Here is a 16192-nt window from a genome sequence, read left to right on the forward strand (position 1 = left end):
TCAGGAGTAAAATTAATGAAGAGAAGGAATATGTTACCGAGGAGGTAGAAATGCTAAAAACCCCAGAAGTTCTGGAGCTAAAGAACTCAATAAATGAGGTGAAGAATGCATTGGAAATAGAGCAGATGATATGGAAGAGAGAATTCACCAGCTTTAAGAAAAAAATCTAGCAACAGAACCCACCTCTGCCCCCTCCACTCTGCCCTGAGCCTTTGCCCACAGGCTCAGCTCTGTCAGTGCTCAGTGCCCCTGCGTTCCCCCCAGGCCCCCAGGTGATGGCCTTGACTGTGGCCGTGTTCTTGGGCTGCGCTTTCATAGCCTACAGTCCTGTGCTAGCCCTCTACATATTCACCATCACTGCTGGGCCCTTGCACATCATCTTCATCATCAGAGCTTCTGGCTGGTGTCTCTGCTGCTTTCCTCCTGTGTTTGGTCCATGGCAGCAATCACTGCTGACAACAAAGATGGACCAATACAGAAATATCTGCTGATCTTTGGCATGTTAGTCTCAGTCCTTATCCAAGAAATGTTCCAGTTTGCATATTACGAACTTTAAAAAAAAGCCTGTGAAAGTTTGAAGTGTGTAAACCCAGATGACACAGCACCCTCTATGCGATTGCTGGCTTATGTTTCTGGCTTGGGCTTTGGAATCATGAGGGGAGCATTTTCCTTTGTAAATACCCTGTCTGACTCCTTGGGGCCGGGCACAGTGAGCATTCATGGAAACCCTCCCCAGTTCTTCCTAAATTCAGCTTTCATGACGTTGGTGATCATATTGCTGCATGGGTTCTGGGGCGTTCGTGGTTTTTGATGGCTGTGAGAAGAAAAAGTGGTATGCCCTTCTGTAGTTCTTCCCACCCATTTGCTGGTGTCAGCCCTGACCTTCATAAATCCTCGTTATGGATTAAATCTGGTGTCAGCATACATCATCCTGGTGCTCAGGGACATCTGGGCATCCTTTGCTTCTGGAGGCAGCTGCCAAAGCCTGAAACTCTGCCTGTTCTGCCAAGACAAGGGCTCCCTCCTCTTCAACCCGCTCTCCAAATAACCTGTGAGAACCATCGCTTACCAAACACTAAGCTGCTTCTTGAGAGAAGCACAGCTGTGCCTTTTTCTAAAAATCCCTTTTCCTGGTGGGGGTTAGAAAAAACAAAATTATCTGGTTACAGTATGGCTTTCATGCAACAGCTTTCTGAAAGGGATACATCAGTGGTGTACAGACTGACTGCATGTTAGAATCACCTAGGGAAACATAAAGAATACTGATTTCTGGGCTCCACCCTCCAGATTTAATTGACGTGGGCACTTGGTAATTTTTAAAGCTTCCTAGATGCCTTCGATGTGCAGCCAGGTTGAGAACCATCGATGTCCAAATAGGAACTTCCTGAGAACACTGTAACTGAATAAGAATCAGATGTTTAGCTATCTCCTAACTCAGCTTGTGCTTAGCAAGCAAGTATCTGAATGTCAAATCCTGGTTAGTCTTTGTCTTTTGAAGTTCTGAAGTGACAAAAGGCTACAGGGCTATCATCTCTGTGAATTGTTTTCCAATGCTTCACTTGTACCCTGTTTCATGAGAACATGGTGGGCTGTGCTTCTAACTACAGTAATAAATTGCACTGACTTACTAATGATCATTTAGCCAAAGTAAACTATTGATTAATGAGGTATATTTTTCTGTAGTTTTTCCATTCTCGATTTTGCTTTTCTGAGGTATTACATTGTTTTTGAGCGTAGATTCTGTTTCTTTAACTAAAAACCAATTATTTTCTGACTTCCTGGGAAGATATTCTGAAACCAAGAGTTTTTGTGCAACTTCTGGAAGTCTTTCCTGGGCTTAAGGCTTTTCATAGGCTCTGCCCTAAGGCAGTGTCTACCAGCTGAGTGCTAGCTGCTGGACTAGTTGAGGTGAAGCCCATGATCTATTTCTGAGCAGCTCTGCAGGTTGCTGAGTGATGTACCCTGGGACAGGCTTCACTGGAGCTGGCAGAAGTTTACCAAAAGCAGGAGGAAAACAAGCCAATAGGGTGGGGTTGACACTTAACAATTTGCTCCTGTAATACTAACTAGCACTTCTCCCTAAATGGTGTAGTGGAAAATTGGAAATGTGTCTTAAACTGCCAAATTCATGCTTTTACATATTCCATGTATTCTTTAGATCTAGTAGATGTCTCTGGGTTTTGGTAGCAGATACAGCATTCCCTTTATAGGAATATCTAAGATGTTCATTCAGCTTCCAAATAACCCTTTTGTTTCCCTTTATAAAGAGTAATTTGTGCCTTTATTAACTAGAAGTTGTTCCCAGTTGATGGTTTTTAGGGAGCTGATGGTGTGAAATGGAAATTCCCTACACATTAAAGTGAGAATCTCAGTGACCCTGTGTGCAGTGGAGCATCCAAAAGACATAGAAGCAGCAATGAGAGGGCTCACCAGTGACATGATAGATGGGAGAATTTGACAATACTGTGATGGACAGGTTTAAAATGGAAACATAGCCAGTGTTTTGGACTAGTCACATATCTTTCCAGGGACCAGAACCTTACACGGGAACTAGACCTTTATCAGTGAAATCCCCTCTCATGTTTAAATTATTAGAATTTTTTCAATCTACGTATGCAGGAGGAGTAGGGTTTCCAGTAAGGCTGCAAACAGTCCCATAAGCAATTATAGTTATTCTCCTAAAGTTTACTTCAGCACTAATACTAATGCCTCCACCGGGGTTTGCAATTTTCCACCATTATACAAGACTTTCCTTAGACTAGATGAGTCATAGGAAGAGTCAAGGACATAGAGATTGAATAGTGAAATTTACTGTGCACAGTTGAGGGGAACAAGGGGCTTCATTCCTATTGGAGTGTGGTGTTCTTTGATGAACAGGATAAGAAAAATATAGAGTTGGTTATTACTGTTGACTTACAAATCTCTTAAATGGATAGTCTGATAAAATATTTGCTGATATGTAAAGTGTAGCAATATCTGAGAATATTAATATTGCTCATACTTGAGCTATGAGGATTCCTCTGTGCATTAATAGTTTAATATTAAGTAAAAAATCTGGAATATTGTGAAATCTCATTTATAAAATCATCTCAGGCAAGAAGAAAATTTTCCTTGATAGTGAGACTGTTATCTTAGTTCAGGAAATCATTTAATACTCCCTGATTACCTATGAAAAGAGGAACTTTGTAATCCTTATTTCTCTTGTGAGCATTGCTATAGTCAGCTTAAGCACTACTGTTGCAAATAACCTTGCTTTGCCTGATGCCAAAGAAGCCCAGAGGGAGAGTAGTCTTCCTCTGTTGCTGTGTGTTTATTGAGATGCATTTTTTTTTCTTCTTTTGCATTTGTTATCTATAATGAGCTTTCTGAGCCCTGATAGTATTTGGAGAGGAGGTAGTGGTGTTAATCTTGTATGTTCTCCACACAGGGCTTTCTGTGTTTTGGAGGGAAGTGTGGCTATAGTTAAAGTTGACCTTGGAATGTGAATATTGTTGCAGAACTTCACTATGTTGCCATGTGAATAATAGAGATTGATTTTGGCTTTTTAATAAATTTGTATTCATTTTTAACTGATATGAATTAGTAGTTCTAACTGGAGAAGTTTTGTTATCCTCAATCCCAGCCTGCCTGACTGGCAATATATTATAGTAGTAGCAGCCTCTTTTAGAGCATCTTAGTGAAAACATGGCTGAAAGGAATAAATGGTATCTGCAGGTGTAGAAAATGGCTTTTGTTCCCAATGTTAATATCTTTTCAAGCACATTTCAGTGTTTGCTGAGAGTGGCAGATACTCGTCAAAAATGCTAGGTGTTCTTATCCATAGAGTTGGTGCAAGATAAGCAGTTGAGACAGAAGCTTCCTCCTACCCAGTACTCTTCCCACTAGCCCTCCCACTAGTTCATCAAACTAGCCTCAAGACAGGGATTAGCAGTTAGAGTGGGCCTGAGGTCTCCAGGGAAGCCAAGGTGGCAGCCCATCTCAGGCATGTGCAACCTGCTTCCTGGGAAGAGCTCCTTGAGAGTGCTAGCTTTTTGTTAGTTAAGTTATTCCTGGACCCCACCATCCGTAACTGCAGGTAAGCAAAGTAGATGTCACAACAAAACAATTTTAAAGTTCTTTGCTTAGAGCACTTTGTTTATGATTGCAATGTTTATATTTCTCATTTAATAAAAAGCTTTACTTCATTCCATTAAATTTTAGTGTTTAGAGGGGTGGGCACTGTTTCTATGTACAATATGTATCATTTTATATGTTATACTATTATGTCATATGTACTTGCAATATCAGACCTTGCATTTAATATAGAAGGCAATAGACCCTTTCCAGACCTGTATTTTTCAGTGAACAATAAAAAGATGGTTTGTCACTTAAAAAAATCTAGAAAAGAATTCAAGTAGAAGATAAGAAAGAACTAGGATTTTTGTTTTTAATTAAGAAATTCTAAGAGAACTATCTCACTCCCATTAGGAAGGGCAACATAAGGATAATGAGTATCTCAGAGGGAGAAGGGAGCAGAGAGTTTATTTAAAGGAATAATAGCTGAGAAGTTCCCAAACCTGGGAAAGGAACTGGATATACAAGTCCATGAAGCTAAGAGAATATCTAATCACCTCAGCACAAAAAGACCTTTTCCAAGACACATTATATTAAAAGTGTCAAAAATTAATGACAAAGAAAGAATTTTAAAAGGAGCCAGAGAAAAACGAATGTTATCCCTACTGAGGAACCTCCATTAGACTATCAGCAGATTTCTCAGTAGAAACTTTACAGGCCAGGAGAGAGTGAAGTGACATACTGAAAATATTGAAAGATTAAAAACTGTCAGCCAAGAATACTCTACCCAGCAAAGTTATCCTTCAGATATGAAGGAGGAATAAAGGCTTCCCAAGACAAACACAACAGCACTTCTTGCTTTATAAGAAGTGTTTAAAGGAGCTCTTTTACCTGAAATGAAAAGGCAAAAGTACACAAAATTTTAAGTAAGGTGATAAATAGAAGCAAATAATAGCAATTTTATATCAGAATAGGTTGTTAAATACTTAATTGTAGGTTAAAGGGAGAAAAGCAGTGAAAATAACTATAGGTACTTCAATTTGGTAATAAATTCACACATAAAAAGAGATAATTTGAGACAACAAAAACATAAAAGGGTAAGAAGAAAAGGACAGAAGCCATATTGTCAAATGAAGATTAGATGCTATCAGCAGAAAAAGGACTATTTTGTCTATGAGATGTTTTATATAAACCTCATGTAACCACAAAACATAAATCTAGAGCTGAGACACAAAACATCAAAAAAGAGGAAACTGAGGGCTTCCCTGGTGGCGCAGTGGTTGAGGGTCTGCCTGCCGATGCAGGGGACATGGGTTCGTGCCCCGTTCCGGGAGGATCCCACATGCCATGGAGCGGCTGGGCCCATGAGCCATGGCCACTGAACCTGCGTGTCTGGAGCCTGTGCTCTGCAATGGGAGAGGCCACAGCAGTGAGAGGCCCATGTACTGCAAAAAAGAAAAAAAGAGGAAACTGAGAAAAACATCATAGAAAACCACCAAAATAAAATGGCAGAGAGAAACACAAGGAAAAAGAGACAATGGACATATAGAGCAAGCAGTAAACAAAAGGTGAAATGGAAGTATTAAGTCCTTGTTTATTAATAATCATCCTAAATGTAAATGGATTGAATCCACTAATCAAAAGACACAGAGTGGCTGTGGGTGGAGTAATAGGCAAGACCCAACTATGTAATGCCTCCAGGAGACTCATCTCAGCTCTCAAGACAAATATAGGCTCAAAGTGATGGGATGGAAGATGATACTTTGAGCAAATGGTAAGCCAAAAGAAAGTAGGTGTAGCTATACTCATATCAGATAAAATAGACTTAAAGCCAAAAAAACCCAAACCAAAGCAAACAAACCAAGAGACAAAGAATGACATTTTGTAATGATAAAGGGAACAACCATCAAGAAGGTGTAATATTTATTAATATATATGCATTTAACATAGGATCACCAAAATATATAAAACAATTATTAAGAGACCTAAAGGAAGAAGTTGACAGCAACACAATAATAGTAGGAGATTTTAACAGCATGCTTACATTAATGGATATGTCATCCAGACAGAAAGTCAACCAGGAAACACTGACCTTAAATGAAACATTAGACCTGATGGACTTAATTGATGTATATAAAACATTCCAGCCAAATGCAGCAGAATACATTCTTCTCAAGTGCATATGGAATATTCTCAAGGATAGACCATATGTTGGGACACAGAAGATTCTCAATACATTTAAGAAGACTGAAATTATATCAAGCACTTTTTTTCTGACAAAAACAGTATAAAACGAGACATCAACTACAAGAAGAAAGCTAGAAAAATCACAAATAGATGGAGGCTAAACAACATGCTACTGAACAACTACTGAGTCAATGAAGAAATCAAGGAGAAAAAAAACCAGACAAACCTGAAGACAAGTGAAAATGAAAAAAATGACATACCAAAATCTATGGGATGCAGCAAAAGTGGTACTAAGAGGGAAGTTTATAGCAATACAGGCTTACCTAAAGAAACAAGAAAATTTTCAAATAAACAATCTAACCCTACACCTACAGGAACTAGAAAAAGAAGAATGAACTAAGCACAAAGTCAGTAGAAGGAAAGAAATAATAAAGATCAGAGTGGAAATAAATGAAATGGAGACTAAAAAGACAATAGAAAAGATCAATGAAACTAAGAGCTAGTTCTTTGAAAAAATAAAATTGACAAAACTTTAGCTAAACTCACTGAGAAAAAAAGAGAGAAGACTAAAACAAAATCAGAAACAAAAGAGAAGTTACAATGAATAGCACAGAGATACAAAGGACTGTGAGACTCCTGTGAACAGCTATGCACCAACAAATTGGAAAACCTAGGAAAAAAATGGATAAATTCTTAGACTCATATGACCTTCTGAGACTGAATGAAGCAATAGAAAATCTGAATTGACAGATCACTATTAAGGAGATTGAAGCAATAATTTAAAAATTCCCCCCAAAATAAGTCCTGACTAGATGGCTTCATTGGTGAATTCTACTAAACATTTAAAGAAGATTTAATACCTGTTCTTCTCAAATTCTTCCAAAAAGTTGAAGAGGAGGGAATGCTGCCTACCTCATTTTATGAGGCTAATATTACCCTGAGACCAAAACCAGACAAGGACAACACAAGAAAATTACAGGCAATATCTCTGAGGAACACAGGTACAAAAATCCTCAACAAAATATATGCAAACCAAATACAGCTATACATTAAAAGGATGATACATCAGGATCAAGTGGGATTTATTCCAGAAATGTAAGGATGGTTCAACATCTGCAAATCAATCAAGATGATACACCATTTTAACAAAATGAAGGATAAAAATTATATGATCATCTTAATAGATACATAAAAAACATTTGACAAGGTTCAACCTCCATTTATAATAAAAAACTCTCATTAAATTGGGTATAGAAAAGTTGTACCTCAACATAATGAAGACCATATATGACAAATCCACAGTTAAAATCATACCCAATGGTGAAAAACTGAAAACTATCACTCGAAGATCAGGAATAAGACAAAATTGCCCACTCTCGCCACTCTTCCTCAGCATAGTACTGCAAGTCCTAGCCAGAACAATTAGGCAAGAAAAAGAAATAAAATGCATACATATTTGAAAGGAAGAATTAAAAACATCACTATTTGTGGATGACATGATTTTATATATAGAAAATCCTAAAGACTCCACCAAAAAAACTGTTGAAATGATAAAAGAATATAGTAAAGTTGAGGAGAGAAAATCAATATATAAATATCTGTTGTGTTTCTATACACTAACAATCAACTAGCAGAAAGAGAAACTAAGAGAACAATTCATTTGCTTTTGCAACAAAGAAAATAAAATACCTAGGAATAAATTTAACCAAGGAGCTGAAAGACCTGTACACTGAAAACTATAAGACATTGATGAAAGAAACTGAAGAAGACACACAAAAAATTGAAAGATATTTCATGCTCATGGATTGCAAGAATGAACATTGTTAAAATGTCCATATAACATAAAGCAGTCCATAGATTCAACACCATTCCTATCAAAATCTCAGAGACATTTTTTCACAGAAATAGAACAAAAATCTTAAAGTTTATATAGAATCACAGAAGACTCTGAATAGCCAAAGCAATCTTGAGAAGAAAGAACAAAGCTGGAGGTATCACACTCCCCGATTTCAAGTTATTCCACAAAGCTATAGTAATCAAAACAGCATGATATTGACAGAAGTGGACACACATATCCAATGGAACAGAATTGAAAGCCCAGAAATTAATCCACACATATATGGACAATTAATTTATGAGAAAGGAGTAAAAAATATACAATGGAGAAAGGACAGTCTCTTCTCTAAATGGTGCTGGGAAAACTGGACTGTCACAAGCAAAAGAATGAAATTAGACCATTATCTTATGTCATACACAAAAGTTAACTCAAAATGAATTAAAGACTTAAATATAAGGCCTAAAACCATAAAACTCCTAGAGGAAAACATAGGCAGTATGCTCTTTGACATCGGTTTTAGCAACTTCTTTCTGGATCTGTCACCTCAGGCAAGGCAAACAAAAGCAAAAATAAACACATGGGATTACATCAAAATAAAGTTTCTGTACACCAAAGGGAACCATAAACAAAATGAAAGACAACCTATCTTATATCCAATAAGGGGTGAATAACTGAAATAAAGAACTCATACAACTCAACAACATAATAAACAGCTGATTAAAAATTGGGCAGAGGATCTGTATAGACATTTTTCCAAGGAAGGCATACAAGCAGCCAACAGGCAGGTGAAAATATGCTCAACATCACAAAGTATTAGGGAAATGCAAATAAAAACCACAATGAGATATCATGTCAGGCCTGTTAGAATGACTGTTATCTAAAAGACAAGAAATAGCAAGTGTTGGAATGGATGTAGAGAAAACGGAGCCCTTGTGCACTGGTGGTGGGAATGTAAATTGGCGCAGCTACTATGGAAAGCCGTATGGAGGTTCCTCAAAAAATTAAAAATAGAACTGCCATTTCACTTCTGGGTATTTATCTGAAGAATATGAAAACACTAATTAAAAAAGTTACATGCACCCTATGTTCATTGTGGCATTGTTTATAAAAGCCAAGATGTGGAAGCAACCTAGCTGTTCATCAACAAGTGAATAGATAAAGAAGATGTAATATACATACATATACACCTATATACGTTGGAATACTACTTGGCCATAAAAAAGAAGGAAATCCTGCCATTTGCAACAACAGGGATAGCTCTTGTTGAAGGGTATTATACTAAGTGAAATAAGTCAGACAGGAAAAGACAAATACTATATAATTTCACTCAGATGTGGAATATTTAAAAAACCCAAAATAAACAAATGAAGCAAAACAAAAACAAGTACATAGATACAGAGGATATATTGATGGTTACTAGAAGGGAAGGGAGAGGGAGAGGGCAAAATGGGTAAAGGGGGTCAATTGTATGGTGATGGAATGGTAACTAAACTTTTGGTGGTGTGCACACTGTAGTATATACAAAGGTCGAATTACAATGTTGTACACATGAAATTGACATAATTTTATAAATCAGTGTTACCTCAATTAAAAAACATGATAGGTATAAAAACAATAATTAATTTTCATTTATTCAGTAAGCTCATTGAAAGCCTGTTATTGTACTGATGTAAGTGGAAGAAAAAGTTGCTACTGTATTAAAAATAAGGACTTTGATATACTAACACCATGGGTAAAATTTATATCAGGAGAGAAGTCACTTTGTTTTGGAAAATGTCCTGATAGCCTCTTTGAGAGTGAAGAGGAAGGCTCTTAGTCTGCAAAGAAATGGATGAATTAATTGCTTTGCAAAATAAGGGAGTGAAAAGGCAGTGTGATGGGAGAGAGGAAGGGAAGAGGGCTGGTAATAGGGTAAAAATGAGCAGTTGAAAATATTCATTGGGAAGCTGGTTGGTGCCAGATTGTTAAAAGTCTTCAATTCCCCATAAATGAAGCCCAAGGTTGCAAAGCTAGTTAATGGTAGAGCTGGAACCAAAGATCTTTCTAGAAAACCACATTGCCTCTCAAACAACCAAAGTTTTCATTCCAGCCACTTTCAATATGAAATAGTGCTTCATGCTTGGCTGCTTTTAGTGTTTTGTTATAAGCAACTGAAATTTCTTGAGCTTACTGCTATTCCTTTGAATTCATAAATGTACATGGCCTCATCCAGCTGACATTTTTATATAGTAACAAGGAAATGTAAAACTTTTTAGTTTTTGGAAACCAGGAAATCCTGCATTTTGCAAGTGTTGAAATCTAACATGTTACAGTTCAGTTGAACTTTAGTCACATATCTAGAAAGATAATTCAAGCCAAAAAAACACATGCAATAAAGAAATGGAGAAGTTTAGAAAGCATTTTCTTTTTGTCATTGTCGGTTTGTGACAGTGAGCAATTCTGGCTCCTGCTGGATGTGTCTGGAGTTTCTGATAGGGCCAGGCTTTCAAGGCTTATGTATCAGAAGTAAATCCTTATGTGGGTCCCAAAAGTAACCTGCAGAGCAAGCCTAGTGATAACAGTTATTTCCCTTATTTCTAACTTTGAGGGAGTTTGGCTTGGGATGGCCAAGAAAGAGCTGCAGGCTGTCCTTATAGCAAGGGGAAGCACCCTTTTTGAATGACACTGTGCTCACCAGCAGTTGGGTTCAGACTTGTTAGGTATGACCAGAAAATTAGTTGGCTCCATTTGTTTGTTTTGAGAGACCAAAGGATCTCCTGGGAGCGAGTTCCCCGCTTGGTACCTCCCGCTTGACCTAGAAAGACAGAAGTGAGAGTAATTCCGAGAACTTTTTGTTGTTTCCTTGGCTCTGTCCTGAGCCCAATCCTTATGGAGTAAGGGCGGATGGATGCAGTGGGGGTGGAATGGTAAGGATGGTGTGTCATCAGTGCAGTCTGAAAGAGCCTTAGACCTTAGGGTGCCAGGACCAATGTCTTCGGCACCTAAAGGACTCCTCTGTGACACTGCTGGGTGACAGTGCTGGGAAGCTTTGGCAGTGGTATCTGGTGGGATACTACAGTACTTGGAGGACATTATGAGGTGAGGGTGGTAAGTTATCAGAGAGCTGGAGCAGAGTGAAGAAACAGGGCAATTTCAGAACAGCTAAATGGACAGTATACTTCATTTGTTTGTAGTAGGTAGAATTCAGAGGGTTGGAGTCCCACGTGGGGAGGCAGGAAAGAGAGCAAGTAAAAAAGAAATTATTTGAGAGCCAAGCACTTTAGGTAGATTGTATCATTTAATCCTCACAACAACCTTATGAACTGCATACTAATTTGTCCCCATTTTCTGGATAAGACTTTCAAGGAAGATACAATTTAAGTAAATTGTCCGAGGTCAGTTGGCCAGCAAGTGAAGGATACAGGTTTAAAACTCAAGTAATCTGATTACAGAGCCCTCATTTTTGGTCATTTTCTCATGTGTGCCCTCATATTAGTGAGCACTGGAAAAGCTAAGGTTAAATACTCATTAGGTGCAATTGGCTTGCTCTGACACCGTTTATAGGGTTGGAAATCCCCGGTTTCACATTGGAGCTCTAAGCCAAGATCAGGATTATTCCCAGCAATGTTTTAACAGAAACTACCATCAAGGGTATTATAATTATCCTGTGGCCAGTTTTTTTTTTTTTTTTTCGGTATGCGGGCCTCTCACTGTTGTGGCCTCTACCGTTACAGAGCAAAGGCTCTGGACACGCAGGCTCAGCGGCCATGGCTCACGGGCCCAGCCGCTCCGCGGCATGTGGGATCTTCCCGGACCGGGGCATGAACCCGTGTCTCCTGCATCGGCAGGCGGACTCTCAACCACTGCACCACCAGGGAAGCTCCTTATTTATTTATTTATTTATTTGTTTGTTTGTTTGTTTATTTATTTATTTCTGTGGCCAGTTTTTTTTTTTTTTTTTTTAATTTTATTTATTTATTTATTTATGGCTGTGTTGGGTCTTCGTTTCTGTGCAAGGGCTTTTTCTCTAGTTGTGGCAAGCGGGGGCCACTCTTCATCGCTGTGCGCGGGGCCTCTCACTATCACAGCCTCTCTTGTTGCAGAGCACGGGCTCCAGACGCGCAGGCTCAGTAATTGTGGCTCACGGGCCCTGTTGCTCCGTGGCATGTGGGATCTTCCCAGACCAGGGCTCGAACCCATGTCCTCTGAATTGGCAGGCGGATTCTCAACCACTGCGCCACCAGGGAAGCCCTGTGTCCAGTTTTTAAAGACACTTTCTTCAGGGAATAGGCATTACACCGAGTTATGCATTATCACAGAAACAAAAGACATGTTTAGCATGTCATTTTTTTTTTTGACTGTAAAAGTTTTAGAACACTAAGCAAAACTTTCCTATCCTCAAATTTTTCTAGGTGATAAGGTATCTGTGGATTAGGGAATAGGCAGAGAATTGACAGCCCTCTTGAATTAATAAAATGAGATGGGGTGGAGAATGAAGTGCTTGTCTTATTTTTGTAAGGTGGTGCCACCTACCTAAAGAAGGCTGAAGCAAGACTATACTCAATAATATCCTGGGATAAACCATGATGGAAAAGAATATGAAAAAGAAGGTATATATATGTATAACTGAGTCACTTTGCTGAACAGCAGTAATTAATACAACATTGTAATTCAACTATACTTCAATAAAAAATAAATTGAAAAAATTATACCCAATAAAAATTAATTTATACATTATCTTTTTTTCTGAAGAATTTAAAATGGTTTCATAATAAGATTTCTTATCATCACATAGTCTTTTTTGTTTGTTTGTTTGTTTTTGTTTTTGCGGTACGCGGGCCTCTCACTGTTGTGGCCTCTCCTGTTGCGGAGCACAGGCTCCGGACACGCAGGCTCAGCGGCCATGGCTCACGGGCCCAGCTGCTCCGTGGCATGTGGGATCTTCCTGGACCGGGGCATGAACCCATGTCCCCTGCATTGGCAGGCGGACTCTCAACCGCTGTGCCACCAGGGAAGTCCTCATCACATAGTCTTTTGAAATATAGCTATCTATTCATTTCCTGTTTTAGTCAGTAAACATTTTTGAATGCCCATGTTATGTCAAGAGTCACCCTGCTAGATGCTGTTGACATAAAAATGAAAATACGCCATCCCTGATTACTGGTCTGTAGAACTGTCATCTAGCGGAAGAAAGAGGTGAAAAAGCAGACATTTAAGCAAGGCACAATGTAGATAAATATGTTAAGAATAAGGGAACTGATTTGCACAAGGTATTGTTGAATTATTTAAACTCATCTCTAGGGATGGGGACATGCATGTGTAGGAGTGAGAGGGTGGTTCTTGAGGATGGAACTCCTTTTCTGGGTGCTGCATGGTAAACAAAGTTAGCCACGCAGAGGAGTGGCATGGCCGTGGGAGGAGCAGCCCATCCATGCATGACCCACAGAGGCAGCTTGAGCAAGGGGAAGGTGGGAAGCATTTCAGTGGTGCTCGGTGTGGGTGAGCAGTGACAAGCTGCTGGATCTTAGGTTGGGAGGGATAAGCCAAGAATGGCAGCCAGGAGCCAGCTCCCTGGAGGCCTTGAATACCATGCTAGACTCTGCAGAATGGAGCCAATGGGAGATAACAATTTCACTTCTTTGGGGACATGTGGAGAGTGTTTCACAAATTTAACTTTTTTCAATGGAAGAGACTGACAGTTTCTCTGAGGCCACATTGTGTGCACATGCGTGTGTATGTATGTGCATAGTTTTAAATTATCTTTTCCTTTATGGAAGGATTTTGATAGAAGATATATTTTTTTAAAATTGTCCTTCCTTAGCGAAATGTAAATTTGGCATCTTTATATAAGTTTCTAGTTAAAAATAAATTATCCTGTAAATTGAAGAGTCTGAGGACTACTTCTGCCGACAAGGGAGACGTTGAAGGGATTTAGCCATGGAATGCTGTAGCTGGATTGACATGTTAAATGATTTCTTCAGCTGTGTGGAGAGTGAATTTGAGGGAGGCAAGACCAGAGTCAGGAAGACGATTTATGAAGTTAATGCTCTAATATGGGTGAAAGATAATAAAGACCTGACCTAGGGCTGGGACACTAGAGACGACTGGGAGTAGGAAAAAATGTATTTATAAGATAAAGTCAGCAGGACTCAGTGATTGGATACAGGAATGAGGGAGAGGACTGAATATCACCATCCCATTCTGTACTACATCACTGTGGTAGAGTGAGTTTCCTCATGTTCATCAGTGGCTGCTGAGGCAAATCTAGTTTTTTGCTCCCATTTATCTCGGTCCAGGACAACTGGCAGAAAGACGGAGGAAGACAGCAAAGTTACCTTCCTGTAAGACCAGTTGCTTTCCAGCTCAAACCACTTTGGGAAAAAAACCTCCACGTGGGTGAGCTTTAAGTTGGGTGTGAATAGAAGTTCTTTGTGAGAGGGGTCAGGTGCAGAACAAGGGGGTATCAGGTGGCTGTTGAATGAGCAGGCAAACAGAAAGGACATCATGAAAGCCCAGCAATGATCCAGGACACATTTGTCCTGTGATTCACATGTGCGATACTTGCCGTGCTTCTTTATACAATCCATGCAAATGTTCATGTCTTCTCCGTTTACCTCATTGTATTAATCATGGTTTCTATTTTCTGTATTTTATGATGCTAAGCCTGGAGAGATGCCCCCCTCCCCACCCCAGGGCTAGCTAATTCCTACAGATAGAGTAAACAACTTGCCTGTGAGACTTTCATGCATAAGCCAACCAATTCAAAGGCTTTATCACCAACCACCTCCTTTATTTGACTCCCACACACTGAACCAATATTTCCCCTGCCCTAACCACCACTAGAGACGACCCCTTAGCCCCGAGCCCACCGAAATTATTAAACCATCCAAACCTGAGCTTGCTCAACTTGCCTACCCTGCCTTGCCCATTCCTTCCTTCCTGTAGAAACTACAGTAGTGGGCTATACTTTCCCTTTACTCCTGCCTCCTGACTGACCCTGGCATTAACCCATGTGCCCTGTGTAGCATGGCGCATCCCCTCCTCTTGGGTAGTGTAAGTAACTTACACTTGCCTCCTCTCTAGAGGAAATTGTCTCTGTGTCTGTTACCTTACATTCTGTGATTGAAACAGATACTGGGTACATTTTAACACACTCACATCTTCTTATACACCCTCCACCCCAGCTCCTACAAGAAACTGAAATCATCAGTCAGCTCTAGTCAGGAGTCAGAGCTCAGACAGGTCTTGGTTGCAAGGGCAACCATAAACCTTTGGTTTCCTTAGAGAAAGCTGGGTCTAACCAAGTATCTGATTGGAACAACTTGTAAAATCACACTGCTTTTACTATGGAAGCACAAACCACACCCTAAAGGTTAGTTGAGTGCTCTCTGGAAACAGAAGTTTTCCTCTGTGTAAACATGGTGAATTAGTCTGGGAGCTAGAATTCAAGTTACAGATCTTTTTTGTTGTTGTTGTTGTTGTTGTTGTTGTTGTTGTTTTGCGGTACGCGGGCCTCTCACTGTTGTGGCCTCTCCCGTTGCGGAGCACAGGCTCCGGACGCGCAGGCTCAGCGGCCACGGCTCACGGGCCCAGCCGCTCCGCGGCATGTAGGATCTTCCCGGACCGGGGCACGAACCCACGTCCCCTGCATCGGCAGGCGGACTCTCAACCACTGCGCCACCAGGGAAGCCCAGTTACAGATCTTTTGACCCAACCATGCATTATGCTCAGCAGAAAGTAATATTGCAAGTTAAAATACGGAGACTCTCTGATTGGGAGCTGGCGAAAGATACAGAAGAACCCCCAGAGAATTGCTGGGAAAAGATTCATTGAATGATAATAAGACAATATAAGATCATGTCCCCTGAGCTTTGATTCTTCTTGACCCTGACAGAAAAGTATGCTTAAAATGTGGAAAACAGTCTGAAATGGACTTGAATTTTGGAAGGCTGCATCACATTGTATTACAGCAAGAAATTAACTTTGATAGGAATGTTGCATGGAAATAAGCAAGAAAGGTATTGAAGACAAGACTACTGATACACCTGGTTCTTAAGTGAATGGCATGTCTGAATTCAATAGCCAGTAGTTAAATTGAAACTTAAATAATCATTCTTGGGGCTTCCCCGGTGGCGC

The 16192-nt window shown here is 39.7% G+C and overlaps 1 pseudogene; it reads left to right on the forward strand.

The window, feature by feature from the left end:
• The first annotated feature begins 275 nt into the window (after window positions 1-275).
• Window positions 276-1048, forward strand: LOC131767252 (gamma-secretase subunit APH-1B pseudogene; annotated as a pseudogene).
• The last annotated feature ends 15144 nt before the right edge of the window (window positions 1049-16192 follow it).

Source organism: Kogia breviceps, chromosome 12 (genome assembly GCF_026419965.1).
Source record: "Kogia breviceps isolate mKogBre1 chromosome 12, mKogBre1 haplotype 1, whole genome shotgun sequence".
Classification (NCBI taxonomy): Eukaryota; Metazoa; Chordata; class Mammalia; order Artiodactyla; family Physeteridae; genus Kogia; species Kogia breviceps.